This window comes from Callithrix jacchus, chromosome 19 (assembly GCF_049354715.1).
Source record: "Callithrix jacchus isolate 240 chromosome 19, calJac240_pri, whole genome shotgun sequence".
In the NCBI taxonomy this organism is placed as follows: domain Eukaryota; kingdom Metazoa; phylum Chordata; class Mammalia; order Primates; family Cebidae; genus Callithrix; species Callithrix jacchus.
Window position 1 is genome coordinate 44,722,205 of NC_133520.1, and position 14,630 is coordinate 44,736,834.

At 41.2% G+C, this 14,630-nt stretch overlaps 1 protein-coding gene across 15 annotated transcripts in view; it reads left to right on the forward strand.

The window, feature by feature from the left end:
- RGS7 (regulator of G protein signaling 7) overlaps window positions 1-14,630 on the forward strand; it is a 548,216-nt gene that overhangs the window by 165,543 nt on the left and 368,043 nt on the right. For 4 of the 15 annotated variants that reach the window (XM_078357252.1, XM_078357254.1, XM_078357255.1 and 1 more), the window contains exon 3: window positions 8,713-8,756. The exons of the other annotated variants lie outside the window; for them this stretch is intronic. The gene's annotated coding sequence lies outside the window, so the exon portion shown is untranslated. The remainder of the gene's footprint in view (window positions 1-8,712; window positions 8,757-14,630) is intronic. 15 annotated transcript variants of the gene reach the window in all.

The following is a 14,630-nucleotide window of genomic DNA, read 5'->3' on the forward strand; positions in this document are numbered from 1 at the left end:
AGAAAAATTTGGGCAGGTTTTCAACCTATTCATGAAAAGAGTTATTGCTCATATTTTTCTTGGTTTCTCTCCAGCAGATGTCAAGGTGAATAGTAAGTCCAGTATTTCTCATTAAACATAGAAAGTCAGCACATTTGGGGATGATTTGCATCTCTGGTCAAACTCTGTATATCATGGGTGTCATGTTAAAATGGAATTTGAAGCATGAATGGTGCTTCCTCACTCATCCTTCCTGTAGGTAAAGTATGGGTAGGCGTGGTAGCTCAGTGTGTCCCAGAAGAAAGGGAATATAGGGAAGATTTACTATAAATCTTTGGAATTATCCAGCTTGACTATGGAAGGCAGTAATTGGTGGACGCAAAGGTTAGTAATTTTCTTTTTCTTTTCTTTTTTTTTTTTTTTTTAGAGACAGGGTCTTGCTCCTGGCCAGGCTGGAGTGCAATGGTGCTATCATGCCTCATTGCAGCCTCAAATTCCTGGGTTCAAGTGGTCCTCCTGCCTCAGCCTCCTGAGTAGCTGGGACTACAGGCACACAGTACCATGCCCAGCTACTTTCTTCTGTAAAAACCAGGGTCTCACTGTGTTTCACAGGCTGGTCTTGAACTCCTGGACTCAAGTAACCCTCCTGCCTTGACCTCCCAACATTTTGGGATTACAGGTGTGAGCCACCGTGCTTGTCAGATTATCACTGAAGTAGCTGATCTAAATCCAGACAACCACTTTCAGACCAATCAATTGTGCTTTCTATGTGCATTGCAGTAAAAACTCTTCACTATTAAATTCCTAAGCCATGTTTACATATATTACGATATCTGATATTTATAACAACTGCATTCTCTGAGTAAGACAGGCATCTTTATTTGTATAGGAAAAGAAAGTGCAGTGCAGGCAAAGTACGAAGATTCACTGGAAGAACTGAGCTAGAGTGGAGGTCAGAGGGTGGAGTCTGCGGAGTATGGCTGAAATCCTAGTCCTTCACCTTGGAAATCAGTGACTTAACCTATGGGCCTCAGTTTATGCATCAGAAAAATTAGGAAAATAATTTTCATCATGAATTATTTATTTATTTTTTATTTTCTGAGACGGAGTTTCGCTCTTGTTACCCAGGCTGGAGTGCAATGGTGAGATCTCAGCTCACTGCAACCTCCGCCTCCTGGATTCAGGCAATTCTCCTGCCTCAGCCTCCTAAGTAGCTGGGATTACAGGTGCGCACCACCATGCCCAGCTAATTTTTTTGTATTTTTAGTAGAGACGGGGTTTCACCATGTTGACCAGGATGGTCTCAATCTCTTGACCTTGTGATCCACCCACCTCGGCCTCCCAAAGTGCTGGGATTACAGGCATGAGCCACCACGCCCGGCCCTCATGAATTATTTATTACAAGGAACATAATTTGGAAAAGGTATTGAAGATACCAAGGTGGTCTAATCATGTCTTTAAAAAAAAATTCAATAGCTGCTGTATGCATTCTTTTCTAGGACCAACTAGATATGCCAAGCAAATTCCTTGGCTCTCTTGTTGCAAAAATATGAGAGAAAGAAAACCTGATTTCTACATATATCCTTAAAATTGTTTGCCTTTTTTGTTCTTTAACTGAGTGATTCATATTCTAAGAAAAACAGTAGCACAGTTACCAGTAAATCATCTCCACTACTTACTGCATTCTCTCTGAACTGTGAAAATAAAATATTCTTCCTTGTTGATTTTGTCTTTTTCCACATGATAGAAACAGATGACTCATTTCTAAAGGGTTAAAGATGGCAACAATTTAGTTTTCAAAGTCACAGGCATATTAACCGACATCAAAATCAAGGCTGAGTTTAGACACACAACCAGATTTGTTCTGTCTTCGAGTCGTCAGTTCAAAACCTGGACAGTTCTTTCTAATGTGAGTCCAGTTTGCTATCCCTGTAGCCTTAAACTATGAATGGCACCTTATTTTAGTCTGTGAGTTTAAAAAAAGGAACAAATTCCAGTAGCTGTTCCATACCGTTCTTTGCCCTCCTATTCCTGTTAGCTATTAGATTTTAAGATACTTTTCCTTTCCTGAGTGACTGTAATTATTTCAAATCTCGAACATAATACTTCTCCTATTTTACCATTTTAATACTTTTTTATTGCATTTTTCTTATCCTAGTCAGTGTGTTCATTCATCCAAAAGCATAATAAATGATGCCAAGAAAAACTCTGGGTTTTATATTGCCAGGTGTGCTGTGCCTTTAAAAAAAAAAAATAACTTGGCAGAATTAGGAAACAGAAGACAGAATCAACAAGTACCGTGACACCCGGAGTGAGCGCATAAACAATAGAAATCATGGGAAAGCAGCTTCCCATTTAATCTCTGACAGAGAAATCCTGTGTTGCTAAGGGCTTGTCTAAGCATAATCAGCTCACTCCACCCTTCTCTTCCACAATTTTCCATTTATCAAATTGTGAAAGTAATGCTCTTCTTTCGGGGTTAAGTGGAATATTTTAAGAGCACAGACTCTAAATCTACGCAATATCAAACAGCCCATGGAAGAAGGAAACAGAGTCAGTTTTTCTGGTTTTTTTTTTTTTTTTTTTTTTTGATGGAGTTTCGCTCTTGTTACCCAGGCTGGAGTGCAATGGCGTGATCTCGGCTCACCGCAACCTCCGCCTCCTGGGTTCAGGCAATTCTCCTGCCTCAGCCTCCCGAGTAGCTGGGATTACAGGCACGCACCACCACGCCCAGCTAATTTTTTGTATTTTTAGTAGAGACGGGGTTTCACCATGTTGACCAGGATGGACTCAATCTGTTTACCTTGTGATCCACCCGCCTCAGCCTCCCAAAGTGCTGGGATTACAGGCTTGAGCCACCGCGCCTGGCCAGTTTTTCTGTTTCTATACAGGATGCCTAGGCTCTGACTGATTTGATTTTGTTGTTTTGTTTTTTCACCTGTTGAACTGAGAGATTAACAAAAAATTGCAAAGTTGTTTAAACTGTCTCATTATCTGAGGACCATAGAGAGAAATCTGGAGTTCTTCCCATTTCATGGACCTGTGTCACTCATAGATGGGGTACAGAAATAATCCATCTGTCTCTCAGAATACCCAAAGTATCCCCTGGTGTAATTCATTGGCAGGTAATAGTTCATTGTAAAGTGAGTTAAAATCCTCTAGGACTCACTTGTTATAAAATCCACCTCCAGAAAAATTTTGAATCACGTTATAATTGTAGATTTATAGGCATACCTAAACTGTCATTTTATTTTATGAAACCATGGGTCATATGAATGCTCAATAAATGAGTTGATTGAATTAATAGATGGATGAACAAAAGCACATTTATAGGAGTTAAAAGAGCTGAGTGACTTACGTAACTAAGATTAAGTGACTATGCGTCAGTTGCTTCAATGACACAATGGAAGCAATGTCTGCCTTATGGAATTATGGTGAGAAATTAGGAAAAAGCTTTGGAGACCGCTATCAAATATTTAAATGTAATGTGTTTTTCTTTTCAGTATGTTGGCATTTTATTTTTCCAACATTATGAGAAAATGACATTTCATGAATGAAATTTTGAAGTGTTCATCTACTTAGTATTTAAAGATGAGGAATTTAACAGGAACATTTCTAAAATACATGTTTTTCTATTATTAAATAGAACATGATGAACACAATTTAACCTTACTTTAATGAAGTAGGGTCATTCACTGGCTATTACTACAACGTGTGCAGTAAAGCAGTATTTTTTTCTTTTTTCTTTTTTTTTTTTTTGTTTGTGTGTTTTTTTTTTTGGGGGGGGGAGGAGCAATATTTTTTTTCTAGATGACTAAAGTTTATAGGACTGATGGTTCCTACACTGAAACATTAAATGGCTCAGGAGTGTTTTGCTTGTCTAATTAGATTTTTCCTATTATTCCTATCACCAATCACATCTCACTATCCTAAAATGATAGTATTGCTTCTGCTATTGAGTCCTCTGTAGGCTTGGATGCAATAGAGTTTAAAGAATAACCAAAAATGCAACATAAATATTTTTTACCTCAGGAGCTGGAGTGATTCTCTGTTTGTGCTGCTAAAATAGAGTGAAATCTTTCCTACTGCCCAGCAAGTCACTTTCTGCACCGCCCCCGTCAGACCACCAGCAGCCTGTTGCATACCAGCCCTGTTCTGTAATTACATCATCGCTCTGCGTGGCTGCCTCTTCAGTGACAGCATGGTAGCCTTGAGGTCATAGACTATACACCCACCACAGTGCCTCATATATGTAGTAAGTTTTTGCTATAAGTTTATAAAAAGAAATATATAAGATATTTGCAGGCTCTCTTTCTCTGTTCTGTCTCCATGTAATGCTAATGTGTATCTCTTTAGGATGATTGTGAAGTTGTCTAGAATCCAAACTTATTAAATAATGATTGTACCTAATTATAAAACTCAGGGTTAATTAATGCGGATTTCACTTGTAAAATGTGTATATTTCTTAATTTCAAAGAGTTACCCATTTGATGAATAAAAGGAAGTAGGCAATAGGAAATGGCATATGAATGAAAATTCAGTTTATTTGTTATTTCAAATCTTTGGAAAACAATTGAAAGCAAAAGTCTGAGTGGTGACTTGAGCACCTTGTGCAGAAAAATATAAATAACACTTGACATTTTAATCTAAAAGAATTATGTCAAGAGAATTCCAAAAGCAGAATATGCAAATGCTGCTGTTGTCTCTATTAGTCAGCTGCCTTGGTGATTTCCCACCATGCTGATGGCCGGCCGGTGGGAAAAGAGAGCCGGGGGTGGCTCTCCAGGTGTCACTGTGAGATTTCATCAGGGACGGCTCTAAGAGACCCATTGAGATTTGAGTATATTCTTTTTTTTTTTTTTTTTTGAGACGGAGTTTCGCTCTTGTTACCCGGGCTGGAGTGCAATGGCGCCATCTCGGCTCACCACAACCTCCGCCTCCTGGGTTCAGGCAATTCTCCTGCCTCAGCCTCCTGAGTAGCTGGGATTACAGGCAGGCGCCACCATGCCCAGCTAATTTTTTGTATTTTTAGTAGAGACCAGTAGAGACCATATTGACCAGGATGGTCTCGATCTGTTGACCACGTGATCCACCCGCCTCGGCCTCCCAAAGTGCTGGGATTACAGGTGTGAGCTACCACGCCCGGCCGAGTATATTCTTTTATTGCTGCAGCTACCTGTTCTCAGTTGAGGTAATGTGAGAAATAGGCTGGTTGAGAACCTGCACATTGAGGATGCTTGTTGTAAATGCCCTCAAACTCACATATGAACATGCATGGGAAGAAACGTAACCGATTTCTTACAAAGAAACAAGTATATATATGAAACACAGCCACATTTCTTCTGTTTAGTAGGTAAATTCCTAATTTGATAATTAAGACAATCGCATCTTATGCTAGCCATTAGTAAAGTCAAAGTAACAATATTCTGCTTCCAGTTACAGCCTCAAGAAGCCTGCATTACAGGCACATACATTGTCACATTCACATGCATTGTGGATGAAAAAAGGACTTGATTTTCTTAAGGAATATAAACGTAAAGAACATACACACACATACATGTATACAGTTTTCCACATTGACATTTACATGTGAATGTATATAACATATATATGACACGTGTGTATACATGTTTGTATATTATCCTACTGCTGCAGAACAAATCAACAAACTTTTTAGTGACTTAAAACCACACCCGTTTATTATTTCACAGTTTTTGTGAGTCAGGAGGTAATGGGTCTGGGGACAGTTTAGGTCCTCTGTTTAGGGACTTAGAGGGCTGAAATGAAGATGGCATTTTTATGTGAAGGCTCTGATAGGAAGGATCCACTTCCAAGCTTCTTCAGGCTGTGGGCACAGTTCATTTACATGCAGCTGTAGACGTCTTGGTGGCTTGTTTCTTCAAAACGTGCAATGGGGAGAGTATCTGTTACCTGGATTAGCTGACTTCTATCTTTGTTCATTAGGCTCTTAGCCAAGTTCTCTCTCTTGTCTCTGTCTCTGTCTCTCTCTCTCTCTTTCTGTGTGTGTGTGTGTGTGTGTGTGTATGTGTGTGTGTGAGAGAGAGAGAGAGAGAGAGAGAGAGAAATGGAGAAATAGAGATACTTTTTAAAGGGCCTGATTACGTCTAGCCCATGTAGTATATATTCCTTTTTATTAACTCTATAGGGGCACTAATAATATCTGCAAAATTCCCTAACCTTTGTGATACAACATAACATAATCAGGGGAGTGATAGCCCCATTATGTTTGCCATATTCTCTTGGTTGAAAGCAAGCCACAACTCTAGCACACACTGGAGGGGAGAAGATTGCACAAAGATACTGATGCTGGGGTGGGAATCATGGGAGCCACCCTTGTGAGTGTCTGCCATACATATATTTCCAATTTCCCAGAGAAATTTCAATTCGTCAACTAACTTGATGAAAATAAGTATCACTTGTATTATCCATGAAATATAGATAATATTTGATTTTTTTCTTCAATCTCCTATCAAATTTATCCAAAAAATACTGTTAACTCTAAAACCTATCATAGATAAGCCCCCTTCATCCCTCCTGAATCCACCACATTTGCCAGTGCCATTTCCCACATGACCTCTACACCCATCCTCTTTCTCATCATTCCTTGCAGAGTTAAAAGTATTGTATACCGCATAGCCTGATGTGATCAGTGCTTGAAACCCTGTCATGGGTTGCTAGTGCCTTTGGAGTACAATTTAAGGTATAAGTACCTTGAACAATGGCCAGGAGTCTATATTGGTTAAGATAAGGCCATTTGCAAATAACAGAAACTCCAAATAAACAGTTTTCATTTTTTTCACAAGAGTCTTGAAGGCATGTAGTTTGAAGGCTTTGCTCCAAGATGTTTTCAGCTGCCCATGCTCCTTCCAGCTTCCATGACCACACTACCCCAGGAATACAGACCTGGCTGTTTGTTCAAGGTAATATTTGGATAACTGACAGCAGGAAAGGGGAAGGGGAAATATAAGAGGAGGACAAAGAGAACAGCTGTCACTATGAAAATGCCCTGGATGATGCCACATGACACATTCATTTATACCTCATTGGCCAGATCTTAGTCACATGGTTCCACCTCATCTCATGGTTCCACCTTTATTTACATTGAAAGGTGAAGAGAACGAGTACTGGAGGAAATTCAACAATCCCCTTCAGCCAAACACGTATTTGTATGTATTCTTCACCCTACATGTGACACACTCACCTGCTCCCAAAAGGAGGTGAGCCTGAAGATCTAACCAGTTACTGCATCTAAACTAAAGCCCAGTATGCCTGTATCATCCACATCCTCTCCCCCGGGTCTGTGTATTGTTTTCCTTATTTTTGTGACTTATAATTTAGACTAAAAGACAAGTTCTCCATGCCCCGTATTACCCCATATTCAGTGGAACAGTGGCATAGGAAACTGTCATAAAAACTCTCATTTGGAGAGGAAGAGAATGGGAAACACACACGAGAAAGTATTTCACAGCAATTAACACATTTTACTGGTGAGGAATAGCAGACTCCCTTCGCTGGCAGTAGAGAATATGGAGTTTACTCCATGGGCCTGAGTCCGCCCTCTGGAAGGAATTCCATCATTCGCTATCTTTGTGTGCTCTGTCTCATCCCTTCGAGAGATTGTTTTTAGCACATTATTCGTGACCTTACCCAAAAAAGGACGTTGCAGGCTATCCTGCTCTTGGGGCCGCAGAGTCAGCGTAAGCCTTGGGGCCCAGTGTTCTGTTACGGTCTCAAGACTGGCAGGGGTTTGCAGCGTGGGAATGTGGTTTATTGAATAATATACTCTTTCAAAAACTCAGAAGTCTTCTGATAAATTATTCACAATAATTTCATCTGCAAATGACAATCACTAAAGGCACTTTCTAGGAAGTTTTTACACCCAAAATCCCTGCCCGTGCCTATCCCAGCCTCTGCTAGCTACAGAGTGACTTCTTCCCTTCCGAAATCATGAACTTTTCCCCATTCTCAGTCTCAGAGCTCTTGTCGGTTGGGGGCTTCCTTTTACTTCCTGCTGTCTCTGCATCTCAGACCTACTCCAGAGTAGTTGATTCAGTCTCATTCCATTCTCTTCTCATTTTCTGGGCTCCAACCACCCTGGTGTTTGGCTAGGGGAAGGCTGAAGGGGATTGTTGAATTTCCTCCAGTACTGGTTCTCTTCACCTTTCAATGTAAACAAAGTCACCAACTTTTGACTGCCCATATGCCACCTGGGATAAATGCCACATTTCCCAGCCTTCCTTGAGATGAAGTGGAACCATCTAAGATCTAGCCAATGAGGTATAAATGAATGTGTCATGCGGCATCATCCAGGACATTTTCATAGTGACAGCTGTTCTCTTGATCCTCCTTTTATATTTCTCCTTCCTCTTTCCTGCTGTCAGTTACCCAAATATTACCTTGGACAAAGAGCCAGGTCTGTATTCCTGGGGTAGTGTGGTCATGGAAGCTGGAAGGAGCATGGGCAGCTGAAAACATCTTGGAGCCAAGCCTTCAAAGTGCATGGCTTCAAGACTCTTGTGAAAAAAAATGAAAACTGTTTATTTGCAGTTTCTGTTATTTGCAAGGGCCTTTTGGTGAATTCCTGGTGTACGCTGACTTCTCTGTCTGCACAAGGTCATTGCAGTTTGCCGCTTCTCCCTGAAAGGTTTTCCCCCACCCACCCTGTTGTTTTTCTTCCTATCCTTCAAGGACTGACTCCATTTCATTTTTCAGGTTCAACTGTCACCTATTAAGAGATGCTTTTCTGACCACTATGTGTAAGTAATCTCCTGTGTTTTTTGTTTGAATTCTTCTACCCATTCCCCACCTCCAGCTGTTCTCCAGAAGGATGTTTCTCAGACAGGAGCTTGCATTGGAATCACCTGGAGGGCTTATTACAACGCAGATTGCTGGGCCTTGTTCCCAGACTCTCAGATTCAGTAGATCTGAGGTTCTGAGGTGGGGCCTAAGAATTTGTGTTTCTTTTTTTTTATTGCATTTTAGGTTTTGGGGTACATGTGAAGAACATGCAAGATAGTTGCATAGGTACACACGTGGCTGTGTGATTTGCTGCTTTCCTCCCCTTCACCTATACCCAGCATTTCTCCCCATGCTATCTGTCCTCAACTCCCCACCCCCCGCTGTCCCTCCCCTATTCCCCCCAACAGACCCCAGTGTGTAGTGCTCCCCTCCCTGTGTCCATGTGTTCTCATTTGTGTTTCCAACAATTTCTCAGTGGCCGTTGCAGATGCTTCTGAGCTAGGGGCCAAATTTTGAGAACCCCAAAGGGTAAAAGCCTTTGAGGTTTGGTACAAGATTGTCTTTTTCAATATTGTGTGCTCGACCCCTAGCATAGAGTCTGAAATATGGTATGCAATCATTAAATATTTGGGAAATGAATTGTTTAATCAGTAGTTTAAGAAACACATATTTGTGTATGCTACTTATCTCTTGTAGTCTACTTCTGGAATTAAAACATAAACTGCTGGCTGGGCATGGTGCCTCACGCCCATAATCCCAACACTTTGGGAGGCCAAGGCAGGAGGATCACCTGGGTCAGGAGTTCGAGACCAGCCTGACCAACATGGAGAAACCTCATCTCTACCAAAAATACAAAATTAGCCAGACATGGTGGCGCATGCCTGGAATCCCAGCTACTCGGGAGGCTGAGACAGGAGAATTGCTTGAACCCAGGAGGTGGAGGTTGCCGTGAGCTGAGCTTGCACATTGCACTCCAGCCTGGGCAACAAGAGTGAAACTCTGTCTCAAAATAAATTAATAAAATAAATAAACTGCTGTGACGAAGAATCAAGTCATATACCAATTTAGTTCCCATCTCATGCTATGATCTCAAGAGCTAGGTCTTTTAGCTCCTTGCCAAGGTAAGCTCATCAAATGATGAGACCGCACATAGGGAAGGAGTGAGCCCTTACACAGGATCAGCTGAGGATTTGCTTGGAATGGGCTGGAAGTGTGATGGATATGACAGTATGTGAATGACATAGTTCAGTTCTGCAGTTATGGTTATAGCATTTGAGATAGGTGTTCTCTAGTGATGTTCAGATTATGTAAAACCTTATGGGCAATTCTGAGAATTGTTCCCTAAATTTAGAATACTGAGAAAAAAGTTGTCTCAGTATTAGAATTTATTTGTCTGAAGTACATATGAGCACGTGCCAGTTGCAAACTGATGGCCCATGTGCAGAATCTGAGTAGGGATGTGTTTTTTTGGCTGTGCGGTATTTTTTAAACTTGGAAAATTTCACATTAATGTTCAGATATCTGACTTCTCTAGAAAAATTGAAAGATGAGGTAAAGCTAGCAACAGTCTGCCAGAACTGGCCTATCTAGTTTGGTCAAGGACTCATGTGATACTGTCAAATATCTATTTGGTCTTTGATCCCATTTCCTAACATACAACTCTTAAAATCCTAAGATTCTCCTAGAATCTCCAAAGTGATTTTTTTGTATGCTAATGAGTTGGCTGATGGCTGGCAGTCCCTAGGTAGCTTCAGGATGGGGACCAGACCCTGAAAAGACCAATGCATGATTGGAGGTCTGGGACTTTCAGCCCCACCTCTCAACTTCCAAGGAGGGGAGAGAGGCTGAAGGTTCAGTTGATCACCAATGGCCAAAGGCTTAATAAATCATGCTTACATAATGAAGCCTCCATAGGAAAAACCACAAGGATAGGGTTGTGAGAGTGTTTGGATGGCTGAACATGTGGAGGTTTCTGGAGGGTGGGGCTTTTCAGGAAGGACACGGAAGCTCCACAGTCCTTTCCCCATACCTCTCACCATGTACCTCTTCATCTGTATCCTTTGTAATAATCTTTATAATAAACCAGTGAGTCTAAGTGTTCCCTAGGTTCAGAAAGTTACTCTAGCAAATTAATTGAACTCAAGCAGGGGATCATGGGATCCCTGATTTCCAGTTCGTTGGTCAGAATCACAGATGGGACAGCCTGGGACTTGCAATCAGAAGCAAGGGGCATTCTTGGGGACTGAGCCCTCAACCTGTGGGATCTGACGCTACTTCCCAGAAGATAGTGTCAGAACTGAACTGAATTAGAGGATGTCCAGCTTGCGTCCGCTGCGAAATTGATGGCTTGCTTATTGGTGGGGAGAAATTCCCATACAGTAGGTCGAAGAACTGATCTGTGTTAATTGTTATTGAGTGAGAGAATAGAAAAAATCACTTCTCATGTGTTTCTGTCCACTCACAGCTTCTCAGAGGGACAGTCACTCCATTCCTCATCTTATTCCTGGCTTTCATTAACTTGTTTTGCCTGCTCCTCTTGCAGACAGCTGAGTTTTCAACCTGTCATTGTGTTGCATAATAAATGTTAGTGAACACGTGCTGTGTATCAGGAACTGAAATTGGATATGAGGAGTAGATTGAGACAATCCTAGCCCTCCACAAGCGTACAGTCTGTTGGGAGAGACAGGCAGTGAAGCAGATGATTACAATGTTAATAGCACTGTAATGGAGGTTTGCATAAAGTATTATCAAAGTTATGCTAATTATTGAATCAGGAGAGAAAAAGAATGATCCAAAGATTTATTTTATGTTTTCTTAGATGAGATGTCATAAATATGAGGGAAGATTAAAAAAAACTGCAGAATGAGTCTCAGCAAAGTGCACGAGTTCCACTGGGCTTTTCCTTCATTATTTAAAAGTAGTTCTTTTGCTTATTGAAAACATTTAGTTTCTGCTCCCCTTTATCTTCAGCAACTGGTATTGCAATAAGATAACAAGGCCATTGATTCTGTTATTTTCTTTCTTCATGGAGTCAAGCACGTGATACATTATTTTGTTTCAGATTATTGCTTTATGAGTGTCACAAAAACAAATAATAATTTTAAAAAGTTGAATAAACAAAGCACTACCACCACCATCACCAATAAGAATTGTATTTGGCTAACATTGTTTTGGTTTTATCTGAGTCCCAGCTACAAGACACTCCATTAACTATTTGCTTTACAACCGGAATATTGTTTTTAACCTGAATGTTTGAAATAGCAAGTACCTGGTAATTATGACAGAAGTACTATTTCACGTATGATTTGGTTCGTATTGGAACATGTAGGAGAACTGTCTGTAATTTGGGATGATAATTAGGCTCCTTTCTGCTTATGACCTCTGCCGGAATCAGTCATTACCTTCTAGATTAATACACCTGATTACGTATGTTAGTTACTGATGGAAAAGGGTGAAGCACCAGAACCATCACTTAGAGAGAAGTACTCAGGCTGCTTGAAGTCTTTGGTTGTTATACAAACAGATTTTTCTACTTGCAAATATCTTGAACAATATGATAGTGTAACCACCCTGTGGGTTTATTTTGCCCATTGCCCAGATAGAGCTGATTCATTAGGACAGGTTAATTGAAATGGAGAAAGAATAATTCACGCAGAGCCGACTGAACGGGAGACAAGAGTTTTTTTTATTACTCAAGCAAATTTGGAAACTAGGGTTTTTCATAGTTTGGTGGGTACGGGGCCTGAAGTGGGGAGTGCTGACTAGTTCGGTCAGAGATGAAATCATGGGGAGTCGAGCTTTCCCAGTGCACTTAGTCCCGGTGGGGACCACAAAACCAGATGAGCCAGTTTATCTATTTTGGTGACACCAGCTGATCCATCAAGTACAGAGTCTGAAAAATATTTTACCCCCAGAGAAGTTGGGAAGGCTCAGAATCTTGCAACCTTTGGCTGCATGACTGTTAACCTATAATTTCTAATCTTGTGCCTTAATTTGCTGGTCCTACAAAGGCAGCCTGGTCCCCAGGCAAGAGGTGTGTTTCAGGAAGAAGCTATTGACACCTTTGTTTCCAAGTTAAACAATAAACTAAGTTTCTCTTGAAGTTAGTTTAGCCTACACAAAGCTAAAGAATGAATAAGGACGGCTTAGAGGGTACAAGCAAGATGGAGTCGGTTAGGTCAGAGCTCTGCCACCGTCATAATTTTCTTACTGTTATAATTTTTGCAAAAATGGTTTCAGTAGCTCCTGAGGACTAAGCTCTGATTTTTTAAAATCTTGACCAAATTTCTTTCTAAGGGACCTGGGAGTCATGTCCTACAAACCATAAATTCCCATCAGGTGGGTTTTATTTAACCCTGTATATCATGACTTACTTTCCAATCTGACCTGGCATAGCAAGGGAAAAAATCAAAATGTTTCACCCCAAAATATATTTCCTTGACAAACTGCCCTGCAAAGTCTCTTGTGGGAAAAATCCACATTTTGTAGAGAATTCCCTTTCCCCTTTGGTTTCCTTCCTTCCTTTCCAGATCCAGAGAAATCAGCTAAGAGCCAGGCACCCTTATAAGTTTGATAAGAAACACCTTACAACCTGCTCTCTCTGAAGTCGGCTGGGAGCTTCCTTTGCACAATAAAACTTGCTCTCAACAGTCCTTTATCTTAATCTGAACATTTCCTTTGATCCCAGGTCTTCAGATAAACTCAACCAATTGTCAGTCAGAAAATGTTTAAATTTACCTGCAGCCTGGAAGCCCCTGCTTTCAGTTGTCCCGCCTTTCTGAACAAAACTAATTTATTTCTTAAATATATTTGATTGATGTCTCATGCTTCCCTAAAGTATACAAAACCAAACTGTACCTGGACCAACTTGGGCACATGTTCTCAGGACCTCCTCAGGGCTGTGTCACGGGCCGTGGTCACTCATATTTGGCTCAGAACAAATCTCTTCAAATATTTTACAGAGTTTGACTCTTATTATCAACAATAATCTAGTGCCCAACACCGGCTTCAGAAAAGACTCAGGCCCCGAAGGAGGAGCCTGAAATCGGAGCTGAGGTACCAGCAGGGGCCCATTGAAGCCCAACCGTGTTCCAGCTTCTCCTCTAGTGGAACTGGTAAGTCCTCCTGAGCCCTCGACCTCCCTTTGGTTTACAGTTCTTGATTTATTCTGAGCTGGCTTTTTCCTAGGATTGTTGAAGGGTCCTAATTCTAGCTCAGAATGCGTTCTAAAGGAAATTCTGTTGCTTTTTCTGCTAAACATAATCTTGATTCAGTTTGTGTGTGCACATTTGGGTGAGGAACGGAACAGCAGTTTTCATAGATAAATGAGAGACTGAAGTTTTTCAGCTCTGAAGAGAACATGCATTTGCTCCTCCCAACTGAAAGGCACCCCTGGGTGACCAGGGGCCTTGTGAGAGTGTCTGGGGTGGGGGTTGAGCCCCCACGACGTGCAGTGGCCTTGCAGGTACATCCTCAACAAAAATTAACTTAAAAAGGAAGCACACAGAAGGGCTCCTCACCCAGCATTTTGAGCCCTCTCAGAGGTCACAGACTGGAGCAAGAAACTGAGACACAGAAGAGGGTGGAAATGACTCGATAGTGCATGTGGAGGCCTGCCCACAAGGAGCACACATCAGTCCACACACAAAAACCCTAGGCTACAGCTCAGTTCCTCCTTTCAAGACACAAACAAAACAAATCTAAGAATAGGGAGAAAACAATGAGCATGACCCCCGCTTTGGGCACTCCGTAGGTTTCACGGCACCTGTACTTGCCAGAGTTTATATACAATGGAAGTAATGTGGAGTTTGTGCACCTTTACCTTCAGGAAAAGATGTGACTGGCATAGCAAGGGAAAAGGTCTCCCTGCAAACTGTAGGGTTCCTAGGTTC